We start from the raw sequence: 15,522 nt of genomic DNA on the forward strand, positions 1-15,522 counted from the left end.
ACCAGCATCCGTCCTGCATATCTTTTAACCCGCGATATCAGCGACGAGTGACGAGTGGGTCGACGAGTTGACGAAACATCAAATCATTTCTGCAAGGGTTCGATGATTATCGCGCGTGACATTGGACCTGGCTCTGTTTGACAGTCGAGGGTAGTTTCGATCGATCGATGGGGTTGTAATGTGCCATGGCGTGGGATTATCGTTTGGATGGGTGGAGTTCGAGGGGGGAGGGGGGTGTTGTGTCTAAAAAGTTCTCTTGCAAGCGAGAGAAGTTGCGAGAAGGGTTTCGAGTTTCAAGTTTTCACACAACTTTGAGCCAAAAGAATATTCGTTACGAAACAATGTTGCGACTTAGTCAGTGTTTTAGAAGATACCGCGATGAAATTTACAGAGCGTTTTTTTTTGAAAGAAGAAAGGAAAAGGTAGAATTCTTATTAAGCATCTTGATTGAAAAGAGTCTACAGAGCCGATCGATTGAGGCTTTTTCTCGCGTCCAAAGGTATAATTATAAGAAACAGTAATATTATATATAATATTCTTGTAACTTTGGAGGTAAAATTAACGTAAAACTTGTCGTAGAAAAATGTCGTGTCGAAATTTAGTTATTAACTTGTAAGCAAATTAAGTTTACATTAGATGGAAAGCGAGCGAGATCTATGTCAAATTGATTCTGGAGAGGGAGTTTAATGGGAGAATAATTTAAGCGGATAAAGGAGGGTTCGTCAACGGTGAATTCTTGATAAATTAGAGGCTATAGGAATTTTCTAATCTCGGCAAGCGAAAAACGAAGTTGGCGCGATGGCTGTTCCGGTTTATCGAATAATTATCGTGTCCGTGATAGCAGGTTTCTCTCTCTCTCTCTCTCTCTCTCTCTCTCTTGTTTTCGAAAATTTGATTAAATTCCGTTCGCCCGACCAGCCGCGGGGGGAAATCGTTTCTTGCGAAGGGAAGCATCGTGTTTGCATAAAATATTCTTCCCAGGGGAAAAAGGGGAAGCGAGCGAGACGTGGGATCCACCTCCGGCCTGATTCGGCCACGGAACCGTGATTCACGGTTTTGCGTTCCGACAAGATGTTCTTGCCGCGTCTTTCGCAACCGATCCAAAATTCCAGAAAAACTCGCCAATTCAAATTAATTCTCTCTCCCACGATCATTTCGTTCGTCGAAATCATCTATCATTCTTCTTCTTTTTTTTTTTTTTTCCTTCAAATCTTTCTCGAATTTTCTTTCGAATCACCAATTTTTCTCGTCGAAATTCAATAATAAGCGTCGTTGAAAGAAATAAAATAAAGTAAAATAAAATCCTCCTCCTCGGAAAAGAACTCGGAAAATTCGAAACCGAACGATTCCCGCGAACAAGAGCCGATGTTAATTACCGGCTTGTCGATGAGAGGCTCGCCGTAAGCTTCGCCGAAGGAAATAAAGTGGAGACCTGTAAAACCTTTGCCGGAATTCGCGCGTTGCACCAGGCATACCAGCTATGTGGATATTAATTCTGATCGCCCGTTGCAAGTTTCTAGGCGAGGTGAGAGTCGGCGTGGAGAAAGGCGACGTAGATGGGAAACGAACGAGGGGGAAGAAGACAGAGAAAAAGGGAGATGGCGAGGAAGAGGGAAAGAGAGAAAGAGAGAGAGAGAGAGAGAAGGGGTCGTGGAAAAGGGAGAGACGAGTGCATCGTAGCAGGCATTAATGAGCGCTCTAATTAAAACACCGGCTAATGAGAATATATTAGAATGATGTTGCCTGTTCTGCACGCACGCGGGCTCGATGGACCTGGCGTTGCACCCTCACCGGTCCCGTTGGTGTGTTTCACCTGCCACGTCTAGGCTGGATCGATAGACGGGGCACGGTCTCGATGGCGGAAATCATTCGCCGCGAACGGCGTAATGATCTTTATCGTGTCACTGGTAGTGGCGTATAACGAGGAACACTTGGTTGCCGCGGTGGCGCGACGCGATCAAATGAGAAAACCCGACGCGGAGTGTTAAGTGGAGCGGATTTTGAATGGAACGAGTCGGCCAGATATAATCGTGGAAGTAAACAGCGTGGAGGTAGTGACAGAGGCGTTGGAGGGGACGTTGGATGACGGTGTGTCGGCGTAAGTAGGTTCCCTGGATATTGCCTTTGTCGAGAGAAAAGATCCAAAGGGTGTTGCTCGACTCGTTGTGTTGTCTCGCCCGTGTTCCGTCGATATCGTTCCATCGATCGCTCCGTTTCTCCGTTATTCTCGAGATATTGATTACGAGATTTCTTTCGAGGTTTGGCGCACTCTCTTCAAACTTGAGATCTCGAGGATCGAGTGGACCGGATTTTTAAATAAAGACGATAAGTGCGAGAGAAGCGTTATTTCAACGCAAATTTATTTGCGTTCTTTGCCATTCTCTTTGCGATCCTCTTGTCGATTAGTTGATTTGTCGCAACCTGGTCCAATTACCGCCAATAGTATGGGAGGCATCGCTCGCCTGCATAAACTATAATCTAATATTCGCGTGACCGCGGATCAAGATAATTAGAACACAGTGTAATCGGGGCGCGTGTTCCGGATGGTAAAGTACGCTCGGTACGTGGCGATCATTTTAATGATTTAGGAAGTGGCAGTTAACGACGATTGCCCGGTGTGTTTGCGATAGGGAGGCACGGCCATGCGTGAAAGTACTGGGCGTAAATTACGCTCGGTAACGAGGTCGAGCATTAGGTAACGAGAGAAAATAATAAATCAATCTTATCACGCCTTACTTTTTTCCGCCTTATTTTTCATTTTTCGTGTCATTCCTTGTTCGCTTCGTGCGATAAAAAATAAATTAAAAAAAAGAATTCGAATTAATCCATTTGTTTTCTAAATAATTTCCAGGGGAGGAGGGGAATCTTTTCATAACGAAGTCACGATGAACACGAAGCTCGATCTCACGGTTTTCTACGAAATACCGGACGATCCAGTGTCCCTGCTGTTCAGCATCCCGTCAATTCCGCCACGTTTCACCATCGCCATCGCTACGACTCGTAAACAATACAAAGTGCTCGCGGCAAACAAATGTAGCGCCACATTTTACGGTCGACGCTGTTCGTTTTATTGCCATACTGAAAGTCGCTTTATCGAACGAATATTGTTTTTTCCCCCCTTCCTCTCGAGCCCGAGTTTTACCGTCGAGTTTTACCTTCGAGTCGAGACGCGGAGCAATTGTCGGCTATCGGGACATCGGAAAGAAAAAACGTCGCGATCACCTGCAGTCCGAGCCTCGACCATCCGTATTATCGTGCGTGTCCGTCATGCACGATGTAACTCCATTTATCGCGCCGCGATCTCGAACGCCATCCTCTCGAATCGCCTTTCGGTTCACGCTGGCCACGATAACCTCGTCGCCGATTCCCTTTACAATCTCATTCACCATCTTTCCCTTCGGACGTATATCGTTCAATGGAATGTAAAAAAAAAAAAAAAAAAAAGGGATTTTTAAGAGGAAGAAATTGGGCTGCATAAAAAATAGAAAAAGAAAAAAAAAAAAAAAGAAGGTTGTTTTACGAGGCGGACATTGGGCTGCATTCAAAGTTGATGAGGATGATCGTCAAACCCTATCGTCCAACGTCCTCGAAACATAATCGTAAATTTTCCCCAATTACCTACTCTCCACGATCGAATCGATTCTTCCTTCGGTTTATTCCGTCGATCTTCCCCTTCGTTATTGGCGTTGGCCAGCTCCATTTATCCCCTTGGCAAACTTGGTCATTCAGGGATGGATCTCTCCTAAGTAGAAAAGGAATTTAGCGAATGGAAGAGACAGAGAGAGAGAGAGAGAGAGAGAGTCTTACTATCTATCGGCCAGTAATCCCAATTACAAGAGACTTGCAACGAACCGAGTCAGAGATCACAGGTGGGGTCCAAGTTTCGGTCTCTTTGAAAGGATCGGCTGTGACTGCCCCTTCATTCCGGCCAGGACGTTTTCTTTCTTTGAACCTACTTTCCTGTCGGATGTATACGCTCTCCAAAGGAGCGGAGTCTCCCCTCTTCTCGTCGTTCGTCTCCAAAGTCGCATCGCCAGTTCCAACTGTTTGCCTCTCTTCTTAAGATCCCGAACAAGGATGGCGGGGATTTAATTAACTAGATATCTGTTTCTCCTCGCTTCTAATCCAATCTAATCGTTATCAAAGATATCTGGATCCGGATAGAACGTTAAATAATACGACGTTGTCTCCAATTTCCAATTCTTTCTGCCGAAGAAATAAGGGAATCGTTATTCCCGTATCCATTGCCCAATGCTGTTCATCATCGAGCTTTCTCGTTTTTAATATTGAAAACGGTATTCGCGTTTCCACCAGAATTTCGCCTATGCATAACGGCCGGCGACGTTTACAAAATATTAATAACCACTCCCCTTTATCCCGGGGGCGCATCTCTCGGGCGGCGAATTTAAATATATATAAGTTGGTGGAAAAATAAACTTTGCCCGGTGGGGAAGAGGAGGAGGAGGAGGAGGAGATGGTTCGCGGAGGAAGTTGCGACCGGTCGGTGGGAAAGTTGACGAGGCGCTCGCCACCTCGTTTCCAGGTATCGATCAACCGGTCGTAAATTTTCAGCGCGCAAACGAAGGAATACGTAACTCTGTATCCGTCTCTCGCGAGGACGAAGTGGCAAGAAGTGCTCGTAAAAGAGAAGCGCGGACGTGTAGTACAAGGGGATAAAAAGCTCCCAATGATGCCATCCGCAACCCCCTTTACGGCTATGTGTTCTGCACGACTCTTCGTCTTCTTTACTTTTTTTTTCCTTCTCCCATTTCTCTGTTCTCTATCCGTTCTCCTTCTCTCTTCGCCGTTTCATTCGCGAGCCATTGCGACACTGTCATCGATTCTCCGAAATCTGATGACTTTTTAAGAAATTGGAGGGAAGTTTCGTCCCCTATTCTTTATTACGCGTGTCGCATCTGAACGATTGATGGCGAGGGAAAGAGAGAAGACGAAATAGAATTTACACGTGCGTGTATAATATATTACTCTCCATAAGTCGCTAGGCACTCGATGATTGACCGTATATGCGTATATTTCAAGGGGAAGTGAATTATTGCCCCATTGATAATCGCGTTTGAAGCGCGGTAAATTACGGAATCTTGCGGTATGAATAGGCAGAGGCTTAAGGACAGCGTAGGAGGTTGAATCAAGTATTCGTCGACTTTGACAAATATTTGATCGCCTGGTCGAAATCGAACGAATTGCGAGTTCCGGTGTACACAGGAGAGGTACACCCGCGAATACTTATTCCTGTTTCCGTTTCAATTTTTATTCAAGAAGGTTTGACGAGGCAGCAAAGTCTTTAATACGATTCCTTCCAAGTTTCTCCACGGGACTTCCGACAAGCTTCTTCCGCTAACTTGTTTCGCCAAACTCGCCCTCCTCCTCGTACCCGCATTGTTTCCCGAGCTATGACCTCCGCCAAACTTTGATTCGCTCATCGACAATGCTCGGAACGACAAACCAATAGCCGCGCCATGATCGATTCAACGGTTACATTGTGCTCCGACCTCTGTTTGGAGTTTGCTGGTCAATCATGCGGAACAACCGTCACTGTCTGATCCAGTATCGATGGATAAGATGTCTTGTTTTCGCGCGGGAAGCCTCAAACGAAGGGTCAGGGAGATTCGTCGTCGAAGCTTTTTTTCGTTTTCTATCTCTCGAACGGTGGACGTTCGAGGCCCTCTCAAAAAAAAAAAGAAATTTGGAAGAGAGAGGGGGAGAGAGTTAACGAATTCAAAGAGCTTCGTGTGCAGCGTGTTTTTATCATGGACCTTCGATGTGGAACGGCGAGAGAGAAAGGGAAAGGGAGAAGCACGCGAGGATCTGTGAACCGGAAGCACACCAATGCACCTTCCTACACCTTTCGCTTCCTCTTGTAGCCTTGTAGCAGGAAATTACCGGCGAGGTAACTTTTGATACGTTTCGAACGATGGCAAAGGGAGTTTGCTTGATCTCCACGCTTTTTTTCTTCCCTTTCTTTTTTTCTCTCTTTTTTTTTTTCGCCCGTGACCGCGTGATTCGGTCGCGTTAATCGATTGACCCCGTTACGAAGCGAATAATAAACTCGAATCAGCGTGCGAAAATGCTTAATTCATCAACTTTGAGTTTCTTTTTAACACTCGTTTCTACGTTCCCTCCGATACTTTTTGAAGCTTTTTAGTGCATTCACTTTGATCGTAAATTAGGCGAGGTTGTTTTTTTTCCTCTCTTTCTCTCTTTTGGGAGGGAAATTTCGTGGAATCGTAGATGGTTAAAAGGGTGGATAGTAGAGCCGTTTCGAAATCATCACCTTAGAAAATAACCAGTTGACATATTATGTTAACGCATCGATGTATCGATACTAATTATTTGCAGATAAAACTCATTACTCAATCGTGATTAATGATTAAGGCCGCTACGATTCGATTGGTCGTGTGAGTAAAAATGATCGAGGTATCGAAGAAATCGTTGGTTGACGAAAAATTACCGGTCAACAAGTTTGCTCGTCAAAAGAAACTCTCCATGATTTTTCGGAAAGACGATTTCACGATTTCTGGATTAAATATGCTTTCCTCCTGACAATACGTGATTACATTGTGAGAGTCGAACAACAATCGGTCAGTGACGTTGAAGTGAGAGACAAGAGTAATACCTTGTGTCCCGTAATCCCTGAACAAACTGAGGCGATAATTTTAAATCAAACGCCAGAACCGCGAGAATAATTTATCGCCGGTTGCGGCGTACGCTAATCAGCCTCTGCCTTCCCCTTTTCCACTCTCTTGTTGTTAAAGCGTTGAGCTCGCCCATGTAAATGAGAATCTGGACGTTTTTTTTAAACGTTTTTGGCGCGAATTTCATTAAAGCGACCTACATTCCCAAGCTTCGTAAAAATTACTGCCGCTCGTTTCAATAAACTAATTTCTACGGATCCACGTAGCGTAAGGAATTTCTCCATTAGCAAAGAATATATCTTTGCGCGATAAACAAATTATATCGAATGTTACGTCACTAAGAAGATCATTCGAAATTCGATTCGGTTTTAATTCTAGAAATCGGAGAAGGATTTCAATTTTTTTAAAAATACGCTAAATGCTGTGAAAAGAAAAAAGAAAATAATATCGACTATTATACTACTAAAAGGCGTAGCTATAAAGAATGACTCCAACCATTCTTCCTTCTCGATGATCTCGAAGGGAATGCAGGATCGACGTTGTTCGAGGCAGAAAGGGAAATTGGGTTTGGAAAAATATTTCCACAGTAAACTTAATCGATCGGCGATAAATGGCACGCGGCGATGGACGTTTCGAGAGTAAGCGACCAGGTCCACCTGCACGGCTAACGGTTCAGGAGAACTCCCATAATGCCGGCCGATAAATATTTACCTTAAGCTTTACGTCGGAAGTGCGTCGTCTGTGTGTGTGTGTGCATGTGTGTGTGTGTGTTGTCGATTGTACGAGGATGCGTCAAGTCGGCCCTCCCTCCTCCCCGCTAAGAAAACCTCCTCTCGCCGCGCCGCGAGGATTGTTGAAAGGGTGGCGTGGAAAACCGGGAAAGTCTGTTCCGCGACGTGGTAATTGTTTTCGTAGCTAATTGTTTAAAAGCTTGGCAAACCCGCGAGGAATTACGCGGCGGCAACGACGGAGACAATCCCCGAGTCAATATTGAATTATGAATTTATTAGCTCCCTGTCTCCGGCCTTCTCTAGTCGATAGGGGATGAGAGAGGGATGGTGGGTCGAAGGTCCTCCTTTTCACCGAGCCAACTCCACGAGACGTGGAGGATGGAGACGAGAGAGATGGGGGAGAGAGGAGGGTGGAAACGTGAAGGACTTCCTGCATTCTCCACGGGATCCTCATCGTGTGTAGACTGTAATTTTATCGAACCAACACTCGCTACGTTTTCGTCGATTGGTTAAATCGTCTCCTTCCTCCCCCATCTTCTCTCCCCTTCTCTTCCTTTTTTTCTTTTTTTTTGCCTTTCTTCGTCGCCACCTCGACCTGCCCCCCTCCTTCCACTCTTTCCTTCTTTCCGGCGATAAACCCTCCAGTGCTTTCCTTCCTTAAGTTCAAAGCCCCCATATCGAGCGCATCCTCTCTCGTATCCACGGAAAGCATCTTTTTCTCCCCCCTTCCTTTTCTACCGTTGTTTTCCTCCGGTATGCGCGGCTCATTCGTTTGTCAGCATACATCGTCGGTAATCTCCGTCCGCGAAGGAATTCGAAATTTCGTTGATTACATGCTTCGTTTCTTCCTCTTTCCCTCTTCTTCTACGGGAAGAGGGGAGGAATGTTTCTCGTCGTTTGTCTTTTCCACTTACACTCGTCTCGTAACGAAGATAAGATCTTATCTCCCGCCTATACCGTTCAATTGCTTTTCGATTTATACAATCGAGATATCTCTCCTTTTTAGTATCTACAATTTTTCTTCTCTCGTTCCTCTTTCCGTTTCCCCCTCCTCCATTCCTCCCTTCTCTTTTTATTTCTTTAATCAGAGGTGGTAATATACAAGAGAATTTCGTTTTGCAACGGTTAACGCTTCGAAATTCCGTCTTCCATCACGGAAAGAACGCCTGCAATTTTTCCGATCGGGGGAAAAACCAGGCGAAGACAGAGAACCGAAACCATTCGGTCGTCGATCGGGTCGAAAGGGATGGGTGGAAACGAATCTCCATTTTTATTTGCATCGGACGATTTGCGATTCGATTTAAGCCCCCTCGAACGCTGCCTCGGCCTTCGTACATCGCGATTCGCATTTATTTCCCCGGATGAATCGAATTATCGGCCGACTCGTCAAATTTGGGTCATCGCGTATGGAACATCGATCCAACGATCGCGCGAAACTTACGATGTCTGGCCTTCGAGTGAAAATCATTCGTTCACCTCCATCATTCTCCAATCTTTGGAGAGATTCTTTTCAATGTAATCACCAATTATAAAGATTTTCCTCTTTTTCTTTTATCTTTCGCATTCGTTCGATGGGAATTCGAGGGATTTCAAGATCGTTGATCGATTCGATCAAGATGTCGATTAGGATACAACGAGCCATATCAAATTACCTATAAACCATAGGAACGTTGTGACGGAAAGGGATACGTGTGATCGTTGGAAGGAGCGAGGGAGACGCGGAGTAGATAGACAGGAGTGGAACGATGAAGACAGACCGTGACGAATGGATAGGATAGGAGGTCCCCGTACCATTATGTAAATTTCATTAGAGCTTTTGTGCGGGGACTGGCTCGACGCACGGTGTCGCCTTATTAGCTTCGAGACTTCTTCTTTTTTTCTTTTTTTTTTCCTCGATCAGTTTACCAATCATCCCCATCACCCGAGAGGATGAGGATGTATCGCGGTGAAAGAAAAAGCGGATCGAGTTTTTCGGGGGAGGAGGATTCGCGATCAGCCCAAGAAGTTGCTTAACGAAGAGTGGCACGGTTTCAGGAGCCAAGATCTCGTTTTTAACGATCTCCTCCCCGAGATCGATTACAGGAGAGAAACATTTTTCCTTCGTTTTGCGGAAACAGCAACGCTCCTTGAGCGAAGCTTATGCAGGCTAAATTACGATCTTCGTTTCCACTTTATCCGTCAACTTTCTTTCCTTCTTTTTCCTTTCTTCGAAATTACACCATCGACCATACACCATCCACTTTGCCACTGTTCGCCAAGTGGCCGTATCCCGTTTACACGGGGCGATGTAATATTTAGAGGAACGAAGAGGTGAACGAAATGATAGGGCGGTTTATTTATTCCGAGATATTGAGTTTTTAACGAGATTCCCGCGCGTCTGAAAACTTTACTACGAAACGGCAGCGGGATGCTGGAGCGTACGCCCGAGGCTCTGCGATATCTTCGCGCCGGCCACTGAAAACGAGAGCTCGAGAGCCGCCATCGAGATTAGGTACACGACGGGAGGAAAATCTAGGCGCGAGCTTTCCTTCTCTCCGTTCCCCTCCCCGCGGGGGCCCTGCATAACGGTAAACCGAGCGGAATCTTTGTCCGCCGTCCCGTGGGATAAGATTCCGTGGTAAAGGCGGAGCAGCGCAGGGGCCTTTCTGTTGACCCCGCAAATACCGATTCTCCCGCGGGATCAGCTTGTCAGGCTTATGGTTTTGCGGACGTATCGACTCGCCGAGATGTCTGCCGATAATAAATGCGTTACCCTGCCTCTCACCACGATATTTCCCTCGGCTCGATACTTTGTCATGTAGATTATTTTATACGAGATCCGAAAGTGGCGTTCACTGTATTCGCAGAGGAGAGTTCACATTCCTGAAAATTTTCTTTTAACGCTCTACTCGAGTCCACTCTTCCACGATTTTTAACGTTGATCGTTCGATTCCAAATTTCGATATTAAAATCACCGGGATGAGAAAATGTAATTATAATAACTATATATTACACACGTATGTATGGATGATGAAAATCGAGGTGAAAAATAATTGTAACTACAATTTTCTATCTAAATACAAAGAGCCAATTATTAATTCTTGCTAAAACACTTGTATATTTTTTGATCGACAATTTTGTCTATAATCTAATTGATCTGAAAGGAACGGAATCGTTCTAGCGTTTCCTTACGACGTTTATGAAAAAGAAAAAAAAAAGGGAAAGAAAATGCAAACTGGGGAAATACGGGGAGGGACGCTCTCCCAAAGTGACGGTTAATATTTTCCCATTGGGCGAAAGTTTACCAACATCGTTAACGCTCGGATGCCAGCTGCAGGCTCGCGATATTTCAAGGCGGAATCATACATTTTGCGCCACCGTGCGCCAAGTTCGGCGATGCCCTCGGTGGAATAAGGTCCACGACGACCACCGGCGCGTATGAATAAATTCATGGTGGAGGAGTTTGGCTGGCAGGCCGTGGTCGGTTGCAGGGCAACGGTCACGAGAACGTCGGACTAATCCAAAACAATGGAACGAGCGAATTAATCTTTCGCGTTCCCTGATCCACAATAATAAGCCAACGACGTTACGTGACAATTTCGTATATTGCGTGTAACTTTGATCTAACCAAAAATCTGGTAAATATCGAAGAAATCCTTCCTCGAGTCGAGGGAGTTTCTATTTTCTTCCGAAATAAAGTTCGAAAAATAGTTCAAAAAGAAAGGGGAAAGAAAGAAATGGAACGGATAAACTGGAATATTATTTGTGAATCCGTCTCGTGTTTAGAGAGGAAAATAATTAAACTGATTGCCTTCAATGAACCAATAACTCGAATGTTGTTTCAGGTATTTCGAACCTCGCGTATTTGAAGAGAAAAATTGAACTGGCTGCCTTCTCCTTCCTCGGTGGAATTCTATTCTTCCGTCGAACGATGTAACTGGAAATTGTTTGGAATGTACTTGTTTATTTCGGTGTTGCAACGTTAGAGATTGTTGCGTTTTGCCTCTTTCTCGTACCTGTTTCCTGTTTTGCAGCTCCTGTTTACCAGCGTTCGCGGAATTATTTTACGCCAAGCTTTTATAGACGTTGTATCGGGTAAGGGTGAGGGAGGAGAGAGAGTGGAGGAAGGGAGTGTCTGTGGCTCTAATTGTTTCGAAACAGAGCACTCGAGAACGCGAGATACTCTTTAATTGCGTACGTCGAATCCCCGGGTAGCCATAGTGAATACCTATCCCTCTGTACTTAGGGAAGTCCGCCCTTGAAGCCCTTTTTAACACTTTTGCGATTTCCAACGTATTGAAACACGGAGTGGCGGGGCTGGTGATTATCGATAGACTTCCCTCTCATATTTTCCGTCCTCTATCATCGAAGACACTTTAATTATGCGCCGTGGCCCGCCCCTGCTGAAACCCCTGGTGAAAAGGGAACATTTTTCCTAGCTTTCGTAACTTCGTTTACGTACTTCATATATATATATATTTTTTCAACAACTTCGTCGAACAATCGATTCGACAAACGATCTTCTGCTGTCTGAAAATCTTTCGTAATCCTGGAGAAATATAATTTTTCCCTCCAACAATTAAACGATTATATCAAAACAAATAATAATGGTCTCAAGAAAAATCTTTCCACGATTGATTAAAAATTTTGCAAAATGTTTTGCGATCCGCCAAACGACGTTTCCTTTTCTTCCGACGCGAAATTCGTCCCACGTTCGATCGATTTTAAACCATCTATTTCTCGATTCGATTCTCTCGATAAAGTTGTTCGACTAGGAATACGTTTGCATGAGCTATTTTCACAGCTATACGTTCCATCGCAGGTATATATATATATACGAGCTCGTATATTATTTTGTGAAGGGGCGAAGAGACGGCTTATAAACCGCACAACGGAATCGAAATAACTTCCCCTCCCTCCCGAAGGAGTCACAGGGCAGGACGATAAGATGTAATAAAGTTTATACTGGAAGCTGCAATTTCGACGGAAGTAATACGGCTAAAAGCGCGCCGTATAGCACACCGTATCGCTGTAAACCCCGCACGGGGGAGCTCTGAAGATGAAAGAGGATCTTAACCATCGCCAACAACGAGCACGGCCGTATACACACGTGGAATTCTCGCGGATCGTACGTTCTGCCCTGCTGAACCGGGAGAACGTTCGCAATTTACCGCGAAACGGGATACAACGGATCGAGAACGATTACGTTTCCATGTAGGGAGGGGGAGAAAAAAAAAATTCGAAAATTCGGTTAGACGTCTCGTAAACTCGTGTTTGTATTGCCGCCATAGCGTTTACTGCTGCAACTGAATTTGATATTTGCTATCCTATACGTTGGTGATTCGATGTGTTCGAGAAATTGATTTTATGGATGGTGTTTTCTTTTTTTTAATTTTTTTTTTGTTTCTTTTTTTTTTTAGATATCATATATTTCCGTGAAATACGTGAATTGGCGAGAAAATAACTTGTAAATATATACTTGAACAATTAAAGCGGCTGCGATAACAAATTAAGAATCCTCTTAATTTTTGCCTTTATCGTAGAATTACGTTAGAAATTACGATTCATTGAAATTTGTAATCCCTTTTTTATAAATTTTACATGAGAATGAAGCGATTCTTATCGGGTGAAAAATCTAAAATCGAATTAAAATCAATTCCTTCGAAAAATTGATTTCATGTCAATTTCTTGATTACAAGTATGGAACTCGAAATTCTAACTTTCGCCTCCAGGCGGAATGGAACGTGCAAGCTTATCGTTTAAATGCTCGTCGCGGTCTTTCTGCTCGCCTCGTCCATGTATTCCTAACGAAACTCGAGGTGGACCGTTCTATCTCGGTCAGAAATCGTGTCATTTAGAGTAGCTACCACGTCGATCTGTGAGGAAACTAGGTAGATGATGGCCAAGCTTTGTTGACTGACTTCCTGCTGATAGGGAGGAGAGAAACGACCTCGCTCTTGATTAGGAGTTCGACCGATTCGTCTGATGAAATCATCGTTCAGGAATCCAGGAAATTTGTCCTCTCGCTCCCTCCCACTCTTTGTTTCACCATATAATATTTTATTTAAAATATTATACGTTTCAAATATTTTTTCTTTTTGGTATAAATATGTAAAATATTTTACATTGAAGACGGTTTAAATCTAATGCCACAGGAGGTACGCGCCGCATTATAATTTCGCGTAATACCCTTTTGCGAGTACACGTGCGATCGGTTGGGATTGGTGGCGCGGCAATTGGAAGCGACGAGAATCGATCGTTGCCCCATTAAAATGAACGGGCACGCAAGAAACGTTAAATTCAATTTCCGTCGGAAAAAGTGGTATTTGCCGGGATCTGCAATCCAATACTCTTCGAATAAATAATATCGCACGCGTGTCTCGCCCGTTTCCGCGCTTTCACCTTCTCGAAATATCGTTATTTCGTTGATACAGGTTTCTTTGTGGCGATAATTACATTTCGTCGCGTCGAAGAAAATTTGTCGAAGGAAATCGGATGGCGAAAAAGAGGAAATTCTCGTAATTTTTATCTCGATCGATGCATCGATCGATTTCCTCAATTTTCTTTCTTTTCTTTTTTTCTTTTTTTTTTTGGGGGGTAAAATTCTCCTCACAGTACAGAGAAGTTAATTTTTCTCTGGCAGGGAATCGAATTAAGGTTGGCTCGACTTTGCTCGCGTCCTGTACACCGGTCCTATAAAAAAAAAAAAAAACGAAATCGATTGAATTTCAAATCACGAGCCGGGCCCACGTTGTATCCCGCTCGTTTGATCCGATATTAAAAAATATCCTCGGTTACTCGAATGTAGATCATCGTGCAATAATTGTTTCGGCCGCGTCCCGTGACGAAGCGAGCCGAAAAAAAATGATCGATCTGTCCTGCCTGACGAACTGTTATCGATTTGTATGCATGTAACAACAGCAAAATTTTCATTAAATTTTTCCCTCGTAGATCCTCAGCCAAAAATTCCGTTTCGAGAGTGAATCGTCGCACAGATTATGGTATTGCTCAAATGTTCGATAACATTTGAAATTATATTCAAGTGATATTCCTGCAATGTATTCATCGTATTTAGCTATTATTCTATTATCGTATCTTTCTTTTCGTTCGCGAATTACAAAATTGGACAATTACGAGAGAGTAGAATTGGAAAGAAAAAAAAAAAAAAGGAAAGAAAAAAAAATATATACGTACTCGGGGATAAAAAAAAACGGAAATATTTTAAACGAGCGCATAAATCGCATCAACGGTAATAAAAAGGAAGAAAATATCACGGTGGATAAATACGGAGGGAGCGGCATGTTACCGCGATAAAAATTGTTAAACGAAACAAATGGATACGTTTCACGGTTGGTCGTTAGCAAATTTCGTGGGATTGTTAAACGTTCGATCCGTGTACTTCGCGAATAATACTACGCCATTTTTCTTTTTTTTTTCTACGCGAAGAATTTAAAATGCAACAAATACGTTCGGCGTTCCCTTTCTTCCTCCTATTGTGTTTTTATTACGGCATCGTTTTTTTTTGTAAAACGTTAATTGCTTATACGTTCTATCGATACTTTGTACTCGTAGCGTGAGACTAAAGCTTCCTCGCGCGGATTTTTTGGCAAGTGGATTTCAATTGAGATCGAATGAAAATCTCGACGTCGAATCTCACCGTGCTTGAACTTATTCGATTGGTATTCGTTTCGAATTCCCCTCCTCCCCCTTCTTTAAAACTTGATCCCAAGAGTCGAGAATGGAAATTTCGGGAAGAGGGCGGGACTGATAATAAAAATCAACTGGAATCGCACGAAATCCTTAAGAGACGGTCTCTTGATTCCTATCGGTATCCTCGTTCGTTCACCCTCGGCGAGAAGAAATTGGAGGACGAAGGGAGAAGAAGATTTCCTCTCTTCGAGTAAACGTTCCAAGCTAATGCGGCAATGAATTCGTATTTGTCCAGGACGTTGGTGTCTGGAAGTGAAACGAAAGAATAAAAAAGAGAGAGCAAGAGAGAGAGAGAAGCGAGGGGGGAAAGGGGCGAGTTGCCGGGGAAAATTCACGTGTAAACGAGGCGTGTATTGCTAACTCGCTTAATTTTATCCAGAGGAGAACGAAAGCTCGCGGCTCGTCAACGAATGTTTCCAGACGCGAGTACATATACGTATATGTGTATA

The 15,522-nt window shown here is 43.9% G+C and overlaps 2 long non-coding RNA genes across 5 annotated transcripts in view; one reads left to right on the plus strand and one right to left on the minus strand.

The window, feature by feature from the left end:
* Positions 1-15,522, plus strand: part of LOC116186254 — a 441,761-nt gene that overhangs the window by 148,810 nt on the left and 277,429 nt on the right. The gene's annotated exons all lie outside the window — the stretch shown is intronic.
* The window catches only part of LOC116186256, a 22,856-nt gene continuing 21,265 nt past the window's right edge, over positions 13,932-15,522 (minus strand). The window contains exon 2 of the long non-coding RNA XR_004151215.1: positions 13,932-14,056. This is a non-coding gene — a long non-coding RNA (uncharacterized LOC116186256). The remainder of the gene's footprint in view (positions 14,057-15,522) is intronic.

The sequence above is a fragment of the Apis dorsata genome, unplaced genomic scaffold, assembly GCF_000469605.1.
Source record: "Apis dorsata unplaced genomic scaffold, Apis dorsata 1.3 scaffold_527, whole genome shotgun sequence".
NCBI classification, from domain to species: Eukaryota; Metazoa; Arthropoda; class Insecta; order Hymenoptera; family Apidae; genus Apis; species Apis dorsata.